General features: G+C 42.8%; 1 protein-coding gene across 1 annotated transcript in view; it reads right to left on the bottom strand.

The window, feature by feature from the left end:
- Positions 1-11,554, bottom strand: part of LOC145391508 (uncharacterized) — a 208,150-nt gene extending 196,596 nt beyond the window's left edge. Inside the window, exon 1 of the mRNA XM_080266136.1 lies at positions 11,439-11,554. The gene's annotated coding sequence lies outside the window, so the exon portion shown is untranslated. The remainder of the gene's footprint in view (positions 1-11,438) is intronic.
- Between the last annotated feature and the right edge of the window lie 1,428 nt (positions 11,555-12,982).

Below are 12,982 nucleotides of genomic sequence, written 5' to 3'. Positions count from 1 at the left end.
GTTGGCTCCGGTACCTTTTATAGGCCCTCTCCTTGTTGTGGACAGCATTAGAACAAGCGTGATTAAACCAAGGCTTTCTTGCATTAGTCAAAGGATATGAGAAGGGAATGTATGCTTCCATGCACGAGAGAATAACCTCCGTAATGCGCAAGGCACACCCAGATGATTCCCGGCCATGGAAGCAATAATCATTCCAGGGAAAATCAAAGAAGTACTGCCTGAATGCCTCCCAATTCACAGCTCCAAAGTGCAACAGGTGACTTTTCTTTGGATGGTCCACAGGCCGTACTGGAGTGATAGGACAGGTTAAGGTGATAAGGATGTGATCGGAGGAGCCCAACGGAGAGAAAAGATTAACAGTATAAGCAGAAGGATTAGGTGTAAGGAAGAGGTCAAGTATGTTGGAGCTCTCTCCAAGGCGGTCAGGGATACAGGTAGGGTGTTGTACAAGCTGCTCTAGGTCATTAAGGATACTCGTAGAAAAGGTGTAGGCTTGTTCACCAGGTGGATCAGTGAAAGGGCAGAAGAGCCAAAGGTGGTGGTCAACATCGAAATCTCCTAGGATGGAGATTTCAGAGAAAGGAGAAATGGATAGAATGTGTTCCATCGTAGAAGTAAGATAGTCGAAGAATTTTTGATAGTCAGTACAATTAGGGGATAAGTAAACAGCGCAGATATATTTAGTCAGAGAATGACAGGAAAGCCGAAGCCAGAGTGTACAGAATTCAGAAGAGTCAAGTTCAGGAATACGAGAGCAAGATAAGTTGTTGCGTATATAGGCCTATACAGAACAACCACCTTTGGCTTTGAAATGAGTATAGAGAAAGTAGGAAGATACATGTATATATATATATATATATATATATATATATATATATATATATATATATGTAATATATATATATTTATATATATATATATATATATATATATATATATATATATATATATATCCTTTGATTAACGAGAGAAAGCCTTCGTTTAATCACGCTTGTTCTAATGCTGTCCACAACAAGGAGACGGCCTACAAAAGGTACTGGAACCAATCCACCCCTGAATCACATCCTCTTCACTTTTCTGCCCAGAATCGTGCTAAGTCTGTTCTTCGCTCAGCTAAAAATAATTTCATCCGTACTAAATGCTCTCAACTCTCTGACTCGAATTCTTCCTGCTCCTTCTGGCACCTTGCCAAAAACCTTTCCAACAACTTTACCTTATCATCCTTCCCTCCTCTTTTCTAATCTGATGGTTCTGTAGCTATTTCTTCTACTGATAAAGCAGATCTCTTCGCACAGATTTTCTCCTCCAGTTCCATCTTAGACGATTCCGGTGCTGTTCCTCCATCACTTCCACCCACTGACTTCCTCATGGCTGACATTAAAATTTCTTCAGCTGATGTATTTTCTGCCATCACTGGCCTCAATACTAACAAGGCATAAATGCCTGATGGGGTCCCTCCTGTTGTTCTCAAGAATTGTGCTCCTGTGCTTACACCCTGCCTAGGCAAACTCTTTCGCCTTTATCTGTCAACTTGTACCTTTCCTTCTCGCTGGAAGTTTGCTCTCATTCAGCCAGTCCCAAAGAAGGGTGACCACTCCCAACTCTCCAACTATCGTCGAATTGCTTTAACATCCTGTATTTCAAAAGTTTTCGAGTCAATTCTCAATAGAAAAATTTTAAGGCATCTTCCCCATCACAACCTTCTTTCTGATCGTCAGTACGGGTTCCGTCAGGGCGCTCCACTGGCGATCTTCTCACCTACCTTTCAGACTCCTGGTCATCCTCCTTTCTAGACTCTGGCGAAAGCTTTGCCATTGCACTGGACATCTAAAAGGCTTTCGATCGAGTCTGGCATAAATCTTTAATTTCCAAACTGCCCTCCTACGGTTTCCATCCTTCTATCTGGGCCTTCATCGTTTGCTTCCTTTCTGGTCGTTCTATAGCTGCTGTTGTAGACGGTCATCGTTCTTCTCCTAGATCTATCAGTAGTGGTATTCCTCAGGGCTCTGTCCTATCACCAACTCTCTTCCTTTTATTCATCAATGACCTTCTATGCCGTACATCTAACCCTATCCACTCACATACGCTGATGACTCCACCCTTCACCTTTCCATTCGCTTCCCGCAACGTCCATCTCAGCAGTTACTTCAGCAAACAAGGGATGAGGCTATGGCACACCTAAGGTTTGACTTGGCTCGTATCTCTGACTGGGGTAAAAATAATCTGGTTGTTTTTAATGCATCAAAGACTCAGTTTTTACACCTATCAACCCGTCAAAATCTTCCCCAGGTATACCCACTAATGTTTAATAATATTCTGCTTAATCCTGCATCATCCTTGAACATACTTGGGGTTTCATTTACTCGGGACTTATCTTGGAAAGATCATATTACATCTCTTGTAAAATCTGCTTCCAAGAGATTGGGTGTGCTAAGCCGACTCTGTTCTTTCTTTACTCCTGCACAATTGTTGACTCTATACAGGGGTTTTACCACCCCTATGTGGAGTACAACTCTCATTTGTGGGGAGGCTCCCCACATACAGCTCTTCTCAATAGCGTGGAGTCAAATGCTTTTCGTCTCATTAACTCTCCTCCTCTTACTGACTCCCTTCAACCTCTGTCTCTTCGCCGCACTGTTGCATCTTTATCTCTTTTCTATCGCTACTTTAATGGTCACTGCTCCTCTGAACTGTTTGCATTTCTCCACCTCTACGACGGGCGCGTAGCACCCGTCTAGCAGCAAACTCTCATCCCTTTTCTGTCGAACTCTCTAATGCAAGAGTTAACTATTACTCCCAGTCTTTCATTTGTGCAACAGGTCAACTCTGGAACTGTCTCCCTCTGTCTGTATTTCCTGCTGCCTATGATCTCCAGTCTTACAAACGCAGTGTGTCCAGGTATCTCGAAATGATCGGATCTTGAATTTGGCTCTCTATTGTATTTTCTTTTCTCTGGAAGGGAACTGTTATTGCGGGCTCATGGCCTTTGGTTCCTTCTTCTTCGCAAAAAAGAAATATATATATATATATATATATATATATATATATATATATATATATATATATATATATATATATATATATATACATACATTTATATGTGTATGTATATATATATATATATATATATATACTGTATATATATATATATATATATATATATATATATATACATACACACACACACACACACACACATAAATATATATATATATATATATATATATATATATATATATATATATATATATATATATATATATATATATATGTGTGTGTGTGTGTGTGTGTGTTTGTGTTTGTGTGTGTGTGTGTTTACACTTTCATCTTAAATGTCTGGACCAACTGCCTAGCCCCGGACTTCTACGCTCCTCATGGGGCAATGTAGGATTGGATGATGGATGGATGGATGGATATATGTGTGTGTGTGTGTGTGTGTGTGTGTGTGTGTGTGTGTGTGTGTGTGGATACAAGGTCTGTTCAGAAAATATTAGACCTCATTTTTTTTTTTTTCATCAACCAGTTGGAGGATAGGGTGGGGTGGGGTGTAATGCAGTGCACAACCTCGTGCACATGCGTCATTAATGACAGCCGCCGCGAATGAGTCAGTCAGCCTTTGTTCATGGTAGTTCACTTTATGGTCATAACATTCCCACGTTCAGGACGATCACGAGAAAAGTCGAACAACATTTCTGCATAAAATTTTTCCAAAAAATAGGTGATGCCCTTGTTGAAACTATCACGAAGGTCCAGCAAGTTTTTGGGAATGAGGCCATGCTGGTAATGCAAATAATGGAGTGATACAATCGCTTCAAAAATGGCTGAATATCAGTGGAGAGCGATCCACTTCCTTGGGGGCCATCAACAAGCAGGAGTGCTGAAAATATGAAAAAAGTCTATGATTTGGTCAGGGAAAATCGTTGGTTGACTGTCAGGGAAGTTGCTAATGAAATTAGAATCAGCGATGGATCAGCACACGAAATTTAACGGATGATTTGGGCATGTAAAGAGTTACCGCCAAGTTTGTTCCAAAGCTCCTTTGATATGAACTACAAGCTCTGTGGATTAACATTGCTCAAGATATGTTGGAGTGTGCAAATCATGATCCAGTGTTTCTGAAGACTGTTATCACTGGAATTGAGACTTGGGTGTACGAGCACAGCCCAGAAACCAAAGCACAGTCTTCCCAGTGGAAGCTTGTAGTGTTGCCACGGCTATAAAAAAGAACGACAGGTCGACAGTAAGGTGAAATGCATGTTGAGAGTTTTTTTTTATTATTATTATTTTTCGATTACAGTGATGTTGTGCAGCACGAATACACGCCAGAAGGTCAGACTGTCAGCAAACATTATTACCTCGACGTTATCCGTTATCTTCGTGATGCAGTTTGGCAGAAGAGAACAGACCTTTGGAAAGCAGCAACGTGGAAGCTGTACCATGACAACATCCCTGCCTATTCTTCTCAATTGATTCAGGAAATTTTGGCCAAGCACATCTCTTAGGTCCAGTAGGCTCCCTGCTCATCAGACATGGCTCCATGCGACATTTGCTTACTCTCCAAGCTCAAAACACCACTGAAGGGTTCCCGATTTGAGACGAGAGAAGAGATCATGACAAATGCAACGAAGCACCTGCTGATGATAACAAAAACCGACTTTGAAAAATGTTTCAGGCATTGGAAAGAACGCTGGGCTATATGTGTCACATCAGAAGGGGTCTACTTTAGGGGTGGATTAGTGTCCTAGTTCAGCGGGATAGCAATTTATTTTTTTAGAGCCTAAGATCGGATACTTACTGGACAGACCTCATACATACAGCATATATAATTTTTGAACAGACCTCATACATACAGCATATATACTTTTTGAACAGACCTCAGATCTCATACATACAGCATATATATATATATATATATATATATATATATATATATATAGAGAGAGAGAGAGAGAGAGAGAGAGAGAGAGAGAGAGAAAGAGAGAGAGAAAGAGATTTCACGCGTGTGTACAAATGTTTTTTGCGCCCAATATTGGGAATCCCCATGCTGTGGTGGAGTGGTATTAGTGCCTGACTTCTATCTAGAGGTCTGGGGTTCGATTCCCGGTCAGGAGCGTAAAACACACACACACACACACACACATATATATATATATATATATATATATATATATATATATATGTATATATATATCATTTAATCCTACATTGCCCCATGAGGAGCATAGGAGCCAGGGGCTAGGCAGTTGGTCCCGACATTTAAGATGAGAGTGACCAGCCTCACACATCCCTGAGTGGCATTACATGAGCAATCAACCCCAACCACCCCTTGGATATAAACCTTCACTGGCTCAATCCGACTGGAGCGCAATAATTACCCACTAAACCACCAGGCTCCAAAATTTGGTTATATGTTTACCACCCAGCGTAGTAAATGGTTTCCTGGTGCACAGGAAACCATTTGGCTTGTCACTCAGTGTAGAGTCACCAACAGGCTGAAGGAAGTGGAAAGAATGAGGGAAAGAAAGAGACGAGGGAGTGTAAAGTCACCCGTAGGCAGAAGGACAAGGAAAGAATGAAGGAAAGAAAGACAGAAGAGCATGGAAGGAAAGAAGGATGGAGAGAAAAGGGCAGACACCCGAGAGCAGCACTACATCGAGTGAGTGGATGGTGAGCGCCCCCACCTACCACTAATATCTATCTATCTATCTATCTATATACAGTATATATATATATATATATATATATATATATATATATATATATATATATATATATATATATATATATATATATATATATATATATTATATGGTAGGTCGGGGCGCTCACCATCCACTCACTCAATGTAGTGCTACTCTCGGATGTCTGCCCTGTCCTCTCCTCCACCATTCTTTGCTTCTATCTTCTTCTCTCTTTCTCTCCTTCATTCTTTCCTCGTTTTTCTGCCTGCGGGTGACTTTACACTCCCTCTTCTGTCTTTCATTCCTTCATGCTTTCCTCTTCCTTCTGCCCGTGGGTGACTCTACAGTGAGTGACAAGCCAAATGGTTTCCTGTACACCAAGAAACCATTTACTACGCTGGGTGGTAACCATATAACCAAACTTTGGCGCCTGGTGGTTTAGTGGGTAATTATTGTGCTCCAGTCGGATGGAGCCGGTGATGGTTTATATCCAAGAGGTGGTTGGGGTTTATTGCTCACGTAATGCCACTCAGGGATGAGTGAGGCTGGTCACTCTCATCTTAAATGTCAGGACCAACTGCCTAGCCCCGGGCTCCTACGCTCCTCATGGGGCAACGTAGGACTGGATGATGGATATATATATATATATATATATATATATATATATATATATATATATATATATATATATATATATACAGTAGTATATCATCATCATCATCAGCCGTTTCAGTGTCCATTGCAGGACCGGCCTATCCCGTCCGAAGTGGGGACGGTACAGCCAATATATCTCTACCAAGTGGTAGGCTGTCTGGCAGAGATTGTATGTAGGGCGTGAGGTGCTCGTAAGTGCAATTGCAGTGTTGGCGTGGCTTTGGACGTGTGTGTAATCTGTGAACCAAGTATAATTGGCCCGCACAAGCCGACTGAGTGTAAGCATACTTTATAGTATGCGACAGTGGTTCAACCACAGCACCCCTTGTGTCCACCGAAGTAGTACGTGGTCGGAGAACATTCCTAAAGTTTATTACCCTGGTGGGGTGCGAACCCTTGCTCTTCAGTGTATGAAAACGCACATTTTCCACTGTACCACAGAGGCTTTCTCTCTCTCTCTCTCTCTCTCTCTCTATAATAGGAAGTTTCAAAACTTTGAATTTTGTGCTCGGTGAATGCACACATGCTAACTGAGTTCCATTTCATGAGCAATGACTTCATGCAAAACATGAGCACAAGTGCTTGTTGCTATCCTACACTGCAAGGCTGCATGCTTTGCCTCTTATGAGAATGTATTATTTTTTGGCTAACATTAATGCTAGTTCATTCCTTTCCCAGGATGATGGTGAAAAAAAAAAAAGAAAAAAACAGGAAGAAGTGTGAGGTGTGGTTGGTGGAACAGGTGCTGGAGGAGGGCTTTTCCAGCAAACAGTTTCTGATTAATAATGATGTCCTGAAGCAGCTGTTTTCGAGGAAAACGAAGGCCTTAGAGAAGAGCATGGGTAGGATGGAGCAGAGTCACAGGAAATTGAAGGTAAAATCAAGGCAGTTGACTGAGGTCATGAATCTGGACCTGTGTGAGAACTTCAGTTTGGAAGGCAGAGTGTTTATGGACCACGTGCATCATCAACATTGCTCTCCAAGGTGTGGAAGCTTGACCCAGGTGTCATCATCCAGGACAAAAAGTTCTTGGCAGCTTTGGACCGCCCCGAAACATCTGCACAAGAGGCCATGCACATCATGGCACCTGTGCTCTTTTTCACGGGGGTGGAAATTGAAGAGCTGACTCTCTCAGCATCCTCTATCTACAGATCTCAGCAGTCAACACAGCAGCAGATAGGGGACGACATTAAAGCTGGTTTTCAACCGAAGACCCCCTTGATCATCCACTTCAATGGCAAGCTTCTTTCCCTTTTGGGGGGAGGGAAGACCAATCAATTGCCCATCACTGTGACTGGTGCAAGTCAAATTGAAAAGCCACTGGCTATCCCGAAACTGAGTTCTGGGACGGGAGAGGTGATGAAAAAAGCGGTATTGGACATCTTGATGCAGTGGTTGCAAGTAGAAGACTGGGTGGCCGGCCTTGGCTTTGATAATACCACATGCAATATGGGTGTCCACAACAGGGCTTGCACCATCATCCAGAACGCCAGTGGGAAACCGCACCTGTTCATGGCATGCCACCACCTCATCCACGTGCTTCTCTTCACTGGGGTCTTTGACGCATTCTCCTCCTCCTCTGGCTTGGAAATCCCCCCATTCAGCCAGTTCAAGGATTGCTGGGATATCATTGATCAGCAGGTTTTCAAACCTTACGAAGCTCAGGCTAACCATTCCAATCCGTAGCCCTTAGATCAATGAATCTCAAAGCACAGAGATGAGCAAGCTTCCTTCACTATCGCCAGACTTCAAGAGGGCCACGACCTTGATGACTACAGGGAATACCTTGACCTTGCACTCCACTTCCTGCTTTGACAGCAGATGTCACCATCCTGGAGTGTACAGCAAGTTAAGCAACGTTGGGTCTGGTTAGTTCTTGGATGGGTGACCGCCTGGGAACACCAGATGCTGTTGGCATCCCTACGTGTCAAGTGGGGTTGGTGGAGGATTAGTGCCCCTCCTCGTAAAACAATTAACTCTAAGCCCTTGGCCACCCCGTCTGGGATACATGGCGTCTGGCAATGAATGAATGAATGATATATATATATATATATATATATATATATATATATATATATATATATATATATATATATATATATATATACAGAAGTATATAAAGAGAGAAATAGATAGATGGAACTCGATCTGCAGAATTGGGGTTAGGCTGTATATGAAAGATGACTGGAGTATCTTACTTCTGACGTTTGCACATGACGATGTGTTATTTGCTAAGAGTACACAGGACTTTCCAGACTGCTTCAGAGTGTGCGAATGTATGTGAGAAGTGTGCCGTGAAAGTCGTTAGACCCCTGCAGGGTCGTCCCCTGCAGTGAACCGATATATCCTTAGGTAGACAACTCCTCTCCAACAGCAAGGCTCGGGAAAGAATGTAGAGGTGTGGTTCCCGGATTGACGCCGGATTTGCGTCTCTCCACCCAGATAAATGGGACACCCTAGTCACAGGTATTTGGTTATATGGTTACCACCTAACAATGTAAATGGCTTGTCACTGAGTGTAGATCCTCTTAAAGTGGAAAGATGAGTAATGATAAATGTGACAGGAAGAATGAGATGACCAGGAAGTGAGGGGAACAGACACAGAAAAACAATAAAAATGAAGAAGGAAGAACTAAGCAGCATTACATCAAGTGATTGGATAATGGTCGCTACCACTACCATCATGCCCCGGAAATAAATGCAGGTAAGAGTAAACTGGTGTTGTGGAAAGAGAAAGTGACTCTGTATGGTGTACTGGAACGAGACCTGAATTGGTAAAGGAGTTCAGTACCTCGGTGCGTAAAAGAAAATGGGGCAAATTTGTATAGGAAGTGGAGAGCAGAGTAGCTCTGGGGACAAAAGTGGCCGTCACTATGATGGCCCTGATACGAAATAGAGAACTGAGTATGGAGGCAGTATGAGGATTGCATGAAGATGTTTTAGTGCTCATATTGGCATGGTATGAGTAAAAAAAGCCGAGAGTAAGTGAAGTGGAAATAATTCTCTTAGGGAATATGCATGGATTGAGTAGTGTGGATAGGATAAGAAACTGTGTTTTGTGATAGATTTAGAGTAAGGAAATATGTTAATAGGAGGGTACAAAAGAGCATGTTTATGTAGTACAGTCGTATGGCAGGGTTAGGTATGGATAGGATATACTATACTGTGAGTCTGAAGATGGGAGGAGGTGTGGTTGGCCATGTAGAAGGCGGACCGATATGACAACCGAGTGTGTAAGAGAGTTGTAGGCAAACTGACGGAACTAGGGTAATCACAAAGATTAAAAATGAATGGATGAAGTAACGATTGATTTGCAAATGGGTTGCACCCCCTTTTTTAACTTGGTAGTCGATGGAATTGCCAATCCCAGAGATTCAATGAAATTTTAAAAATTTAAAACATAATATAAGCGGATAGCCATACTTTGTGCGGTGGAGACAAAACGTTAAAACACTTAAACTGTGTGAAGGTGTAGGCCAGTTTACTTGGAGTACTGTTGACAGGTCTCTTTCATGCTTTCCTTATTTTTTGTTTTAACACCCATTTTTAGGAGGATATAAAGGTTTGGATGATGATGCTGATAATGATAATAATAATTGTAACGATGATTATAAAACTGCTGTATATTACTAGTATGTATAACGTAGGACTGATGTTTGCCGTGTTGGCATGAGGGGTGTGTGTGTTTCGTTGTTTGTGGAAGAGATGGAGTGCGCTTAATGCGTTGATCACGAACTCTGATAACTCATACCTCACTTAGCTTCTTTTATTCTCTCACATTTCCACACTCGTCCAATGTAACACGCCCCAGCTCTCTCCCTCACCCAGTCTCCACAACACTCAGCAATCTTACCACTCTTCCCACACTTTTACACTCATTCACATTCCCATGCACGCCTCACGCACTGTCTTCTCTCTAACACTCCCTCCCTTCACACTTTATCTTATTTTGACTGTATCCTTGATTAATCCGTCTTCACATTTTGAAAAAGTAAATGAATTGTAGATAAAAATCACCATTAACTTCTTATTTCTGTGTTTGACTGCAACTTCTACAGACAGTAACAATAACACACACACACACACACACACACACACACACACACACACATATATATATATATATATATATATATATATATATATATATATATATATATGTGTGTGTGTGTGTGTGTGTGTGTGTGTGTGTGTGTGTGCTGTTGAGAAGAGTTCCAGTGATATCTGAATAATCAGCACAGAACAGTTCGTGATATCTCAGGAAGGTTATTCCATTTCCAGTGAACGTACATCTTATATGAAGGATAAGATAGAAACCCGTCACTACCAAGCTATGAAAGCAGGACTACTACTGACGGGTAGGATAACGGGTATTTTGTAGCATTCATGGTCTGGGATGTCAGAGTGTCTCGCGCACTGTTCACCGATACTTTATTTATTTATTTATTTTTCATGTCTTATGTTTATCATCGACTCATTACCTATAATTATACTCCGTCAACTGTTGCGTCACACACTTTTTCCTCTACCTCTGCCTTTACTCTTTTTCCGTCTCCTCATACGCTCACTGTTCATCTCAGAAACTTTTAATATATCCTTTGATCCGCTCGTACTAGTTACCCAGCTTACTCTTCCTGCTAACACTTAACACCACCTTCAAGCCACACCACACATAATTCGTCCACCTTGACTTGATGGTGATTTTCTTTTTGCAGCACACTTCCCGTTGCTCAGTGTCAGAATGAGGAAATACTACAACATTTTCCACATGACTTCTTGAGAAGTGTAATATTCCGTAATTAACCTATCATTACAGTTCACCATTTAGGAGAGAGAAAGGGCAATATTAGTCCAAGTTAACACTTTTATGATCGGGACGACCCTCCATATATATTCCAGCTAACCTTCGGTTCGTAGCTGAAAGTGATTATAGGCGACGGAGTGTTAATACTGCCATCATTATCTCCGTCCTCATCCGGAAAATTCTAGTATTTTCACCCAGTTAACGTTTGACTCCTTTATTCAGACGAAAGTGTATCACAAGAACCTGAAAGTGTGAAAGTGTTGTGTGTACGCACCCTCCACACCACTGACACTCCTTACCTTGGATTCCTGGATGTAGCAGGGGTTAGGCAGGGTGTGAAGCAGTGATGGCAAGGTACGTGGTGTGGCAGGTGAGGCAGGGAGAGAGTGGCAGGGTACTCGACTGGGCTGGGCAGCAAGTGAGGCAGAGATGGTGGTGGTGGTGGTGTTGGTAGCAGTGGTAGTGCTCAGGGACCATTTTCATAAAAGTTCTTGATCTTCATTTGCGTATGAGATCGTTTGTTTTTGCTTTAATCTTAACTAACTAGGGCTAGCAAACACATGAACACTAAGCGGGAGCAAATAACTACATGAAAAAATGCAACATAAAAGTATTCATGACGATATGTTGGCACGAAAGAGAATTATTTATCATAATAATTGGTTAAGGTCCTACATAAATTCGGACCCTTGACTGCCCTTGCTGCCCCGCCCTCATTGGCTGCCCTGTCTCTACACTCTCCCCTCCCTAGTCCTACTCCATCTCTCCACCCCTGACACTCTCTCCCTCCCTCCCTCCCGCTACACCTCTCCACCCCCAATCCTCCAACTCTTCCTCCTCTCCATCTCAACACTCGCGACACCCGTTCCTTCCCTCCCTCCTTCTTCATTTCTCCATCCCCAGCACCCCTCCCTCCCTTTCTCTCCATTTCTCCAGGCTTCCTCTCCCCACCCTCATCCACTCTTCCTCCGATCTGATTCTTCCATCTCTCTCTATCGCCCTCCCTTCCTCCCTTTCAGTCTTTACAGTTCTGCCCCCTTTCTCTCTCCATCCTACCCTCCCACCTATCCTTCCATCTTCCTCCATTTTCCCAGCTCTGACCCATCTCCATCTCCCCCACCTAACTTCTCCCTCCGTCCCTCCTATCCTACCCCTCCATCCTCACTCATGTTCCCTTACCTCCATCCATTCAGACCCTCCCCTTCCTCTACTCTCTTCTGTCCTACCCCTCATTCCTTTACCGCCTAAGCCCTCCCTACCTACCTCTTGCTTCCTCCTCGCTCTAGCTTTCCCTTCTTTCCTGCTTCTACTTAACTTTCATTCCTTATCACAGGGGGTTAGGAGGAGGGCAGGGCAGAGACACGGCACAGACGGTGACACACAAAAAAAGTGGCAGTAGACAGTGGTGTGGTGTAAGTTTGGTTATTAGATCGCTACGGACAAGGCGTTAGCTTTAAAGCGTCCACCCCAAAAACTTAGTAGCAGTCGGTGGGACTCGAACCCACCACTCACAGTGTCCTCTATATGTGGGGCCAGCACTAAACCGACCGAACCACCGAATCGCCCCCTCTCTCCTTCCCTCCCTTCTTCCACCTAACCCACCTCCCTTCCTCCCTTCCGCCTTAGCCTTCTCTCATGCTGTCCCGCCTTCCCTCTTTCTTACATCTGTCTTTGGCTCACTGAAGAGTTCTATTACATATAACCTGTCATATAGAAAATGGCTTCAAAAGGATCAATAGGTTTGTTATTGTTCGCTTTCCTTTGAACTCCATTTTACTCCATTCCTCCTTCATTACCCTAGCCCTACTTCTCTCGCTTTTTCCTTTTCTCTCTTCCTCTTTCC

This window comes from Coenobita brevimanus, chromosome 18, assembly GCF_032717465.1.
Source record: "Coenobita brevimanus isolate Jiangsu-jjx chromosome 18, ASM3271746v2, whole genome shotgun sequence".
Classification (NCBI taxonomy): Eukaryota; Metazoa; Arthropoda; class Malacostraca; order Decapoda; family Coenobitidae; genus Coenobita; species Coenobita brevimanus.
This window is presented reverse-complemented; position numbering and strand designations above follow the sequence as displayed.